Below are 10,878 nucleotides of genomic sequence, written 5' to 3'. Positions count from 1 at the left end.
GACCTTGCCTGTCTCCTCTTGTCCTTGAGAGTTCTGCAGGCTGGGCAGTGTCTTGCTTGTTTGGCCTCAGAGCCCATCAGGAGCTAGTCCCACCCAGATCCATCGGAAACCTGTGACCATGTACCGAAGCTCAAGGACTCGGTCTAGGGATGCCGAGGGGACCCACTGGGCCTGCAGCGTGAAGGTGCAAGAGCCTGTCCCTTGACAGGACAGCATGCTGGAGTAACAGCAGCGACAGCACCTGCAGCTGCTGACACGGAAGCCACTCCGTGCCGAGTGTTAGCTCCAAGCTTGCTTCACGAATGTCCTCAGGGTGGCCTTGGGAGTCCAACTCTCACCCGCTCCCCGCTTTGTGGATGAGGACCCTGGCCTCCTCAGGAGTAGACTGGAGGTCAGGGAAGTTCCTCGTGGCTCCTGCTGGAGGGAGGGGTGATGGGAACTGGCCATAGCTGCTGTCGAGGTGAGGCAAGGTGGCCCTTCCTGGAGGAGGCTGAGGCTGGGCAGGCCTCGGGTGGGGCTGGGCAGGCCACTGGGAGGCCAGTTCCGGCATGCTCTTCCCCACTCCTGCTTCCTTCCTGACCCTTCCTGTTTCCTCTTCTTCATTGTTCAGCGGGGCGATTGTCATCCTCACCCCGCCCTGGGCCTGCCCAGGCAGGATGTGCAGGCAGGAGGTTCAGTTTTCAAAAGTCAAGTGTGGATTAAACACCTTGAACCGCAGGCTCAATGAGGCTAAAACAGTCACTTTTGTGTTATGTGTGTTTTATCAAAATAGAAAGAGTCGAAGGTTGATGAGATGGTTGAGTGGATAAAGGTGCTTGCTGCCAAGCCCGAGGACCTGGTGTCAGTCTCTGCAACACACAGGGTGCAAGGAGAGAAACCACGCTCACGTCTGCTCTCTGGTTTCCACACAGGGCCTGCGGAATGCACATGTGCCCCCTCCAACTTTATCAAGAAATGCTGAATGTTAAAATGAAAAGTATAAAAAGAAAGGAGAGCGATCCTGTTCACTGAGTGTGAGGCTCCATCCACGATTTTCCACATGCTTCTCCTCTCATGTGATTCCAGGAACAGAGGAGAGAGGTATGAAGAGCCGGGGGCTGGCAGTCCCATGGGGCCTCTGGCTCTAGGGAGACACAGCTGGGAGATGTCATGAGTTGGGCCCTCCCTCCTCCCTGCCTGCCGCCATTAGAGTCACAGGTGGTTTCCTATCGCCCACTTTTCAAACAAGCAGGGTTGGTAGTGCTGTTCTCTCTGGTGGGTGTGCTCTCGTTGGCACATGTCACTATACTGTGGCTTGAGCATCATGACAGATTCTTGGTGGTTTTTTTTTAAAGTTTTTTTCCTATTTTATGAGTATGTGCCTGCATATATGTCTGTGCACCACACGGATGTCTGGTGCCCTCAGAGGACAGAAGAGGGTGTTAGATTCTCTGGAACTGGAGTTATAGGTGGTTGCGAACTGCCATGTGGGTGCAGAGAACCAAACCCAGGTCCTCTGCAGGAGCAGCAAGTGCTCCTAACCACTGAGCCGTCTCTCCAGCCTCCTGCATCCTGTTCTTATCTCTCCACAATGCTCAGAGGACAAGGGGGTGGGTGTGAGGCCAGGGGACTGCATGCTTCAGCTACTGACTTTCCCTGTGTCCCGAGGGACATCGGCTCTCCTTGCTGCATCCAGGCCTTCTCTGTAATGTTCGGCCGGTGGGACAATGTGAGGACTCTGTCTGTTCACCCCCAGCCAAGGGGCTATGTCTGTCTTCAGGACCACCTTCACCCTCTCATCTCAGAATCATACAGTGCCCATGGAAGAGGAAGAAGCAGAGGACGACGAAGCCAGTGGAGTTCTTGGCTCCCAGGGTCTGAACCTTGGGAGCTTTCTCAGTCTCTGGTGACCCCCACTCTGGCTTCTTCTCACCCCTGCAGGTGGCTGGACTTGCGCCATGTCATTATAGGAGCATTTCCCCCTCCAGCCCCCCATGTAAGTAATAGGATCTCAGAAACAGGCTTTATTTTTCCACGTCTCCTGTGCTCTTCACAGGACTGGGCCCAAGGGAGGCTTCCCAGGAACCCAGAGTCCTAGGGCGTGGTTTAGTGGCCACTGAGACCAAAGCAAAGGAGGGTAGAGACTCCAAGCTCTGGGTTCTGGAGGAAGAGCTCTCAGGAGGCTGTGGGAGACACTCAGACACTTCAAAAGCAGAAGCTGGACTGTGGTGTCGCCATTGTGACCCACAAATAATAACGTTGCTGTACCTGGTGGGCCTCCCATCAGCCATGGCTGCAGGAGGGCAGGGACTTTGAGAAACAAACTGCTTATACACAGCTACTGCTGGGCACAGGGGGTCGAACCTCATTTTCGGTGAGAGGGAGGTGGTGGCCACTAGTGTCTTCCCTTCACAGATGGGGACAGTGAGAGGAAGGTTAGCTAGAGGTGGCCTGGGGTAAGATTGGGACCTATGGGATGGGGTGAGGACAGCCAGCGCTAGACCAGCCATGGCGTGGTCGACTTGACAGTCTAGAGATGGGCCCCTGGGGGATTGTCTTGATTATGTTAACTGACGTGAGGAGACCCACCTCCATTGTGGGTAGGACCACTCCTCAGGTCAGGGGATCCTCGACTGTATAAAACAGAGGGAGCAACTGCACCAGCATACATTCATCTCTGTGATTCTTGATTACAGATTCCATGTGACCTTCAAGTTCCTGGTGCCTTGTTCTCCCCGCCATGATGGACTCTACCCCAAATCGTGAGCCAAAATAAACCCTTGATCCTTTGAGTTGCTTCTGTCATGGTTATCTTTGTTTGCTTGTTCGAGACAGGATCTCACTGTGCAGCCCTGGCTGGCCTGGAGCTCACAGAGATCCTCCTGCCTCTGCCTCTCCTGAGTGCTGGGATTAAAGGGATCTGCCATATGGAGAATTGGCATGCCAGAGTGTTTTGTCATAGCAACAGGAAAATAAATGAGGACACCAGGGAATGAACAACATTTCTCATGTTAGTGGCTCTTCAGCTTGTAGTCCTCAGAGGCGGTGAACACATCCATTGCTGCCACAGCTGTCGATTTCCCAAGACCTATTGAACATGGCCTCCCCATTCTCCCCAGCTTCTTAGAAACCCCCCATCTGCTTTTTGCCTGACTCTGATGGCCCTAGGCAGCATATAATGACATCTGTCCTTCAGTGTGTCTAGCTTATTTCACTTTGCATAATGTTCTTAAGGTTCATTTATGATGTTTCACAGAACAAAATGACCTTTATAAAGGCTGAGTAATATTCCTGGACATTTCTCTTTTTTTTTTTTTTTTTTTTTTGGTTTTCGAGACAGGGTTTCTCTGTGTAGCTTTGCGCCTTTCCTGGGACTCACTTGGTAGCCCAGGCTGGCCTCAAACTCACAGAGATCCGTCTGGCTCTGCCTCCCGAGTGCTGGGATTAAAGGTGTGCGCCACCACCACCCGGCTCCTGGACATTTCTTTTAAGGACACGATTCAGTGCAGAGCAGAACCTGAGGATGAATCTGGCAATTCTAGTGTTAAGATCATGGATGCTTGAAGGAACTGACAAAGGGGTTGTGGGAGAGGCGGTGAGGTTGGGTGAAGTGGTCCAGCGTTTCTGATACAAAGAAGAGAGTGGTGGCCTTGGCCCAGGGCTGACCTGGGCCATGGAGGATGGAGTCTGAGTTTTGGGTCCCCAACTGACAGGTCACTGTTGACCTTGGCATGAGTGATATGGGAGGAGAGCATGGAGGAAGCCCTTGTGGAGTGGCCAGTCTGGACCTGGGGGAGTCAGAGGAGAAGCCACAGAGGTAGCAGGTAGATGATACTGCTGGGCAGCAAAGTGGAGGGAGCAGAGAGAGGACTTGGAAGATGGCAAGGCTGGGGCAGTCCTGACACACTCTTATCCGCGACGATGCTCTGGTTAGAGGAGAAAGCCTACGCGGGGCTGATGGGGCAGGGCGGGAGCATCTCTGAGGAAGCGCCTAGATGCTGTTTGAGAGGCAGGAAGAGTCCTGGAGGAGAGGGGGGAGGGTGGGGCATGTTCTCCCTGTTGTCTTGTCTCTGTGAAATAGGAAGCGGGAGCCTCAGCAGAGTGAGTGGGGCCTGGTCTGAGGAGCTGGGGGAAGGAACAGAAGGGCCACCCAGGGAGAGCACAGGACAGAGAGGACCAGGACAGGAAGAGTGTGGGGATGGCCAAGGCTGCTGTATGCTGAGCGCATTTTCTCCCTTAATTCTCTGGAAGGCTCTGTGATGTCTTTTATTTTTACTTTGTTTACTGTCTCTCTGGGTGTGTACACATGCGTGTGAGCAGTATTTGTGTGGAGGCTAGAAGATAACACGGGGAGGTCTGCTCTCTCCTTCCACTGTGGGATAGAGGAATCAAACTCAGGTCATCAGGTTTCTGCAGCAAGTGTTTTTATCCACTGAGACATCCTGCCATCCCCTATTTTTATCTTTCGCTTTATTTGCTTATTTATTTAATTTATGTTTCAGACAGAGTCTCATGTGGTCTAGGCTGGCCTCAAACTTGCTGTGTAGCTGAAGAGGACCTGGAATTCCTGATCCTCCTTCCTCCACCTCCTGAGCACTGAGATCCCACACTTGGGTACCAGGCTGGGAGGGAAATCCAGGCTTCACACACTTCGGTCAAACACTCTGACACTGTGCTGCATCCTCGGACCTGGTTTTCATCTTGTTGATGAAATGAGAAGACTCTGAACGCTTGTGTGCCCCACCCCCACTGTCGAAACCTCTAGAGCAGTGACCCTCAACCTGTGGGTCAAGACCTCTTTGGGGGTCAAATGACCCTTTCACAGGGGCCACCTAAGATCATCGGAAAACAGATATTTACATTAGGACTCATACAGTAACAAAATTGCAGTTATGAAGTAGCAATGAAAATAATTTTGGGGGGATTGGGGATTTAGCTCAGTGATAGAGCGCTTGCTTAGCCAGTGCAAGGCCCTGGGTTCAGTCCTCAGCTCCGGAAAAAAAAAAATTTATGGTTGCGGGAGGGGGAGGGGGTCACCACAGCATGAGCAACTGTACTCAAGGGTCGCAGCATTAGGTGGGTTGAGAACCATTGCTCTAGAGGATGATGCTGACAGATGGAGCCTGTGGAAGGTGATGAGGGCAGAGGGTGGGCCCACAAGTGGCCTTATTGTCCTTATTATTTTTGTTGATGCTGGAGTGGTACCCAGGGCCTTGTACATGCTAAGCAGGTACTCTGCCTTGAGCTCCACCCCAGCCCTATCTAGAGACCTTCTAAAGGAGACCTGGAGCTAATATGTCCATCTACCACAAGGATGTCCATCTACCACAAGGATGCAGTGAGAAGGAACCGCTTATGAGGCAGAGAAACCTCGCGAGGCATGGAACACACCACTCCTGGCTGGAGTCTGGACTGCTGTGAGAAATAAGGCTCGGTGCTTTTTCTTTCTCTGTTTTTCCTGGTGCTGGGAATCGAACTCAGAACCTCCCATATGCTAAGCAAGCATTTTGCCACTGAGATATAGTCCCAGTCTTGCTCTGGCTATTTATAAACCCAGTGATCTACGGCATTTGTTGAAATCGCCTGGACAGACTGAGATGGAATGAGCTTCTGCTGTCCATCGTGTGCCCTGCAGGTCTGACCCCAGGGCTGGGCTATCAGAAGCCTGTCCAGGGTCTGGGGAGATGGCCCTGTTGGTAAGTGCCTGCTGTCCAAGTGTCAGGACCTGAATTTGGATTCTCAGCAGCCACGTAGAAAGTAGGGTGTGATGGTGCAGGCCTGCAATCCCCCATTGGTGGCTGGAGACAGCCCAGTCCTGGATGCTTACTGGCCAGCTGGTCTAGCCCATCTGTGCGGTTCAGTGAGAGACATTGTCTCAAAAAATAAGATGAAAGACAATAAATGAAGACACCCAACTTCAACCTCTGACCTTCGTGACACATGCACACATGTGGACAGGTGCAAACACACACACACACACACACACACACACACACACACACAGCACGCACTTGAAGGCTATTCTGTTCATTTTTAAAGTCATGTTTATTTTTCTCTTTGTAAAGGACTGATGGTTATTTCAGGACATTTGGAAAATTCAAAGAAATATAATTATGAAAATTTCTCAATGCTTATGAATCCACTGCCTTATGAATCTGCTAGCCTGCCTGTTATGGCAGGTGGAGCTGCCCATCAGCAGATCTCCTGTCTCTGGGAGTCTTGCAAACAGCTGGACTACATTTCCCAGCCTTCCCTGCGGAGAGAGCAGCACGTGACTCAGCTCTCACCAATGGGATGTGGGAGAGAGTGAAGTCACCCTCTTCTAGGGCACAGCTTAAAAGATTTGAGGCTTTGAGGGATCCTAGGCCTGCTGACACTTTGACCTCTGATCTCTGTCCTCGAGAACTGTCAGGAAGTGTGTTCTTACTGTATTAAAGACCAGTTGTTGTCCTGTCCGGTGTCATGTGTGGGTTCCTCCGCCCCGCCTCCATCCCCGCGGGAAGTAACCACAGGACTCCGGCAGAGTGGACCCGCCCATGCCCTGCCGTCCCATGTCTGAAGGGAGGAATGACCCTCTAAGTTTGCCGATCCTTTGAACTCTGAGTTGAGAGAACTCCCCCAGCAATGTCCCTTCTGCGTCATGCTGTACACAGCCTCTCAGGCTGGCTTTTGTGGTTCGTCCTGCTACTTAGCGTTCGTTTGTCACAGTCTTTCTTTCCATTGCCCTCAGACAGCTCCGGTGGCAGATCTCCAGGGGTGCACTGAAGCCCTGCACCCCATTTACAATCCCACACAACCCGACTGTAGGTTGTTCCCACAATTTGCTTCTACCAACAGTGCCTCATGAGAAATACCTCTGTCAACAAATATCCTCACGAGAAAGTGGTCAGCCCACCTCAGTTGCCAGCCTCAGGCTCACCTCTGCTCCGGTGGCTGGCCTAAAGACTAGGTTATTAGAGAGATCTGTTCTGCCCAGAGTCGCGCGCTCTCTTTCTGATGTGATATTCCCCTCCCGTTGTGTTTGGCTTCACGTCCGCTATGTAGCTGAAGATGACTTTGAACTCCCAACCTTCCTGTCTTTATCTCCCAAGTGCTGGGGTAGCAGGCATGGCTCCTGCATGCTAGGCGACTGTTCTGCTTTGGACTACATCCCCAGTGTGTTTTCTGATGCATTGCTGACCCTTGCTTTGCCCCAATTCTATTGGAGCCCCTTACCAGTTCCACCACCACTTGAAGGTACAGGAATGAGATGTTGGACAACTGGTCTTTAATACAGCAAGAACATTCTTCCTCACAGAGGTCAGAAGTCAAGGTGTCAACAGGCCTAGGAACCCTCAAAGCCTTATAAAGATATCTACTTAAGCATATCCATAACCCCCCCCATTTACTTATTTTTATGGGGTTTCACTATGTAGCCTTCTCAAACAGCCCCCCAGTTTATTTATTTTTATGGGAAGCCTCACTATTTTGCCTTGTTTGGCCTGGAACTTGTCATGTAGACCAGGCTGGCCTCAGACTCACTGAGATCCATCTGCCTCTGCCTCTGCCTCTGCCTCTGCCTCTGCCTCTGCCTCCAGAGTGCTGGGACTAAAGGTGTGAGCCACCACACCCAGCAAAGACCCTATTTCTAAATTAATAAGGTCACATCTATGGGTACTAGGGATAAAGCCTCAACTATATTTTTTTCTTGTGTGTGGTGCATGTGTGAACAAGTGTGCACATGCATACATTGTACACACGTGCAGGGGTCAGAGGACAATCTCAGGTATTATTCTTCAGCCCTTTCTACCCGTTGTTAGAGACAAGATCTCTCATTGCCTTGGAACTCTACCAAATAAGTTAAAGTTGGTCTGCTAGCTCTGGGACTCTGCCTGTCTCTGATGCCCGCTTGTCTTAGTTAGGGTTTCTATTGCTGCGAAGAGACCCATGACCATGACAACTCTTATAAAAGAAAACATTTAATTAGGTGGCTTACAGTTCAGAGGTTCAATCCATTTTCATCATGGTGGGATGCTGTGGGATAATGCTCTTGTACACTGGTTTAATAAAACACAGATTGGCCAGTAGCCAGGCAGGAAGTATAGGCGGGGTGAGCAGACTAAGAGGATGCTGGGAAGAGGAGGGGCAGAGTAAGGAGTTGCCAACCAGACACAGGAAGCAAGATGACAAGGCAGAACTGAGAAAAGGTACCAAGCCATGTGGCTAAACATAGATAAGAATTATGGGTTAATTTAAGTGTAAGAGCTAGTCAGTAATAAGCCTGAGCTAATGGCCGAGCAGTTATAAATAATATAAGCCTCTGTGTGTTTACTTGGGACTAAGCAGCTTTGGGATGCGAGTGGGAGAGATTTGTCCCAAGTGTGGGCTGGGCAGGACACAGGAAAACTTCAGACATTGGGACATGGCAGTGTGCAGGCAGATATGGTGCTGGAGAGGTAGCTGAGAGTTCTACATCTTGTGCAGGCAACAGGAAATGAACTGAGACACTGGGCGTGGCTTGAGCATATATGAGAACTCAAAGCCCACTTCCACAGTGACACACTTCCTCAACAAGACCACACCTCCTCCCACAAAGCCACACCTCCTAATAGTGCCACACCCTATGAGCTTCTGGGGGCCAATTACATTCAAACTACCACACCATACAACTCTCTTACATCATAGGCATGTGTTTCTATGCCCAACTTTCTTTTCTAGATGATTCTGGGTCCTCACACTTGTAAGGTTAGTTCTTTGCCAATCCTGGCTCCTATGAGGATTCAGTTCAATCCATAATCTCAGCTTTAGACTCCCAGGTTCCTCACATCTGAACTGCAGCTTCCTTCCCTCTCTAGTCCTGCCCTGTGAGGGTCTTCTATGCCTCCTTTTGTCCCAGCCTTTGGCTTCCCTAACTGTGGCCCGGGGTTATCTATCCTTCCAGCTCTTCATAGGGCAGAAAGCCTTGAAGCTAAGGTTTCACTGAAGGCTGTGGTGGGAGGTGTGGGAGAGCTCCCGTGGCTCAGCCAGCTGCTGTCCACATTCTCCACGCCCTGGCGAGTGACCCTGAGGCATCATGTCTAGAGCAGCCTGGAGGCTGAGCGCTGTTGCAATGCAGGGCAGCACTGAGAGCAACAGCTATGAAGTCACCCTGGTCCCCCAGGGGAGGGCTGGCACACAGTAGGTGCTCCATAAGTGCTCCTGGAATCAAGGGAAACAGGCCAGGCTTTGCATCTCAGCTCTGCCATCACATGGCTTTGAGGACTCGGGAGAGTTCTACTCTCTGGGTCTTGGTTTCCTCATCTCGGCACTGGGGTCCACATGTGTGCCTGACCAGGTACAATGAGGGGCTGGAGACCCTTGCTTAGCCTCGGGCAGATATGTGACAAAGCTTCCCAGTCACAGGAGGTAGTGGATGGGAGCCTCTTTTCTTCCAGACTGTTCTGAGCGTCTCTAACCCGGCTCTCCAAACTCCATTCTTCCTTTCCAGACACTGTGTCCCTGTGATGATTAGCCCATGTCCTGCTGTGGTCCTTGTGCTCTGCTCTCAGCCCTGCAGGGGCTCTGCCCCCTCTCCAGTCGTCCAGGGCCCTTCATGGCAGCCTGACCCTGCTGTTTCCAGCCTCATATCCAACCACTCCTGTTCCTGCTCAGAGAGCTGCTGGCTGCCTCTGCCCCTAGTCAGCATCTTCCAGGTCCTGTTGCTCTCCAGCTGCCCTTCCTATGTGGAATGTCCTCTCTTTGCCTGCTGAGAGATCCCTGAAGCCCACATAAAGCTGGGTGTGGGGCCAGGCATGGTGGTGTCCTCCCAGCATCCCTAGAGCAAGATGGAAGGTAGGGAGAGCAGCGTCAGAAGCCCACAGGCCTGCTAGGCTGGAGTACACAGCACAGCAGAAACAAGAGAGACCCTGCTGCTGCAAAACCCACAAAACCCCCAATGTGAAAGGAGAAAAGCAACCCCTCTGACCACCACACATGTACGGCAGCACGTCCATGCACGTACACTTGTACACACACGCATGCACACACGCATGCACGCACGCACGCACGCACGCACGCACACACACACACACACGCATGCACGCACACACACACACACACGCATGCACGCACACACACATGCATGCACGCACGCACACACGCACATGCGCGCGCGCGCGCACACACACACACACACAAAATATTTTTTAAAAACCAAGGAGATGGCACGGTTGTTGCTACAAAAGCATTAAGATCCAAGTTTGATCCTCAGTGCCCAGGTAAAAAGCCAGGTGTGGTGGCACATGCCTTTGTCATCCCAGGGAGACAGATGCAGAGCGGTGCCTGTGAGCATGATTCCAGAGGGGACCAAGCACGGGGCAAGGCCCTTATAGCAAGCTGGGACCCCAGATGGAATAAGAGGAAATACTGGAAAGCCAGCTGGCGTAGTCTCCCTCTCCTCTCCTCTCCTCTCCTCTCCTCTCCTCTCCTCTCCTCTCCTCTCCTCTCCTCTCCTCTCCTCTCCTCTCCTCTTCCCTTCCTCCCTCCCTCCCCCTCCCTCCCTCCCTCCCTCCTCTTCTCTTCCCTTTCTGTTTCCTGCCACCATGATGAACTAAACTTCTCAAACCACAGTCCAAATAAATCCCCTCCCTTAAGTCGCCTGGTCAGGCATTTTGTCTCCACAATACACGATTTCACACACCTCCTTCAGGGCATATCCCTAAAGAAAACCGAAATCTGGGTCACAAAGACATCCTCGTCTCTCCATGTTCATAGCAGCGTGGTTCCTAAGGACCTTAAGTTAGAAACATCCAAGTACCCGCCAGCAGACGAGCAGGGGACAATGGATGTCCGTTCTGTGCAATGAGACCTGGCCAGCTACCTGGACCCCTCCTAAGCCTTCAGCACAGCCTCACTTCCCCGGCACCGCCAGCCGGTCCCTCC

The 10,878-nt window shown here is 51.8% G+C and overlaps 1 long non-coding RNA gene across 1 annotated transcript; it reads left to right on the top strand.

The window, feature by feature from the left end:
- The first annotated feature begins 647 nt into the window (after nucleotides 1–647).
- LOC121829015 (uncharacterized) lies at nucleotides 648–3,251 on the top strand. The gene is made up of 3 exons (XR_006071782.2): nucleotides 648–1,080; nucleotides 1,676–1,975; nucleotides 2,676–3,251. It is a non-coding gene; the product is annotated as an uncharacterized LOC121829015 (long non-coding RNA).
- Nucleotides 3,252–10,878: the final 7,627 nt, after the last annotated feature.

The sequence above is a fragment of the Peromyscus maniculatus genome, chromosome 4, assembly GCF_049852395.1.
Source record: "Peromyscus maniculatus bairdii isolate BWxNUB_F1_BW_parent chromosome 4, HU_Pman_BW_mat_3.1, whole genome shotgun sequence".
Lineage (NCBI taxonomy): Eukaryota > Metazoa > Chordata > Mammalia > Rodentia > Cricetidae > Peromyscus > Peromyscus maniculatus.
This window is presented reverse-complemented; position numbering and strand designations above follow the sequence as displayed.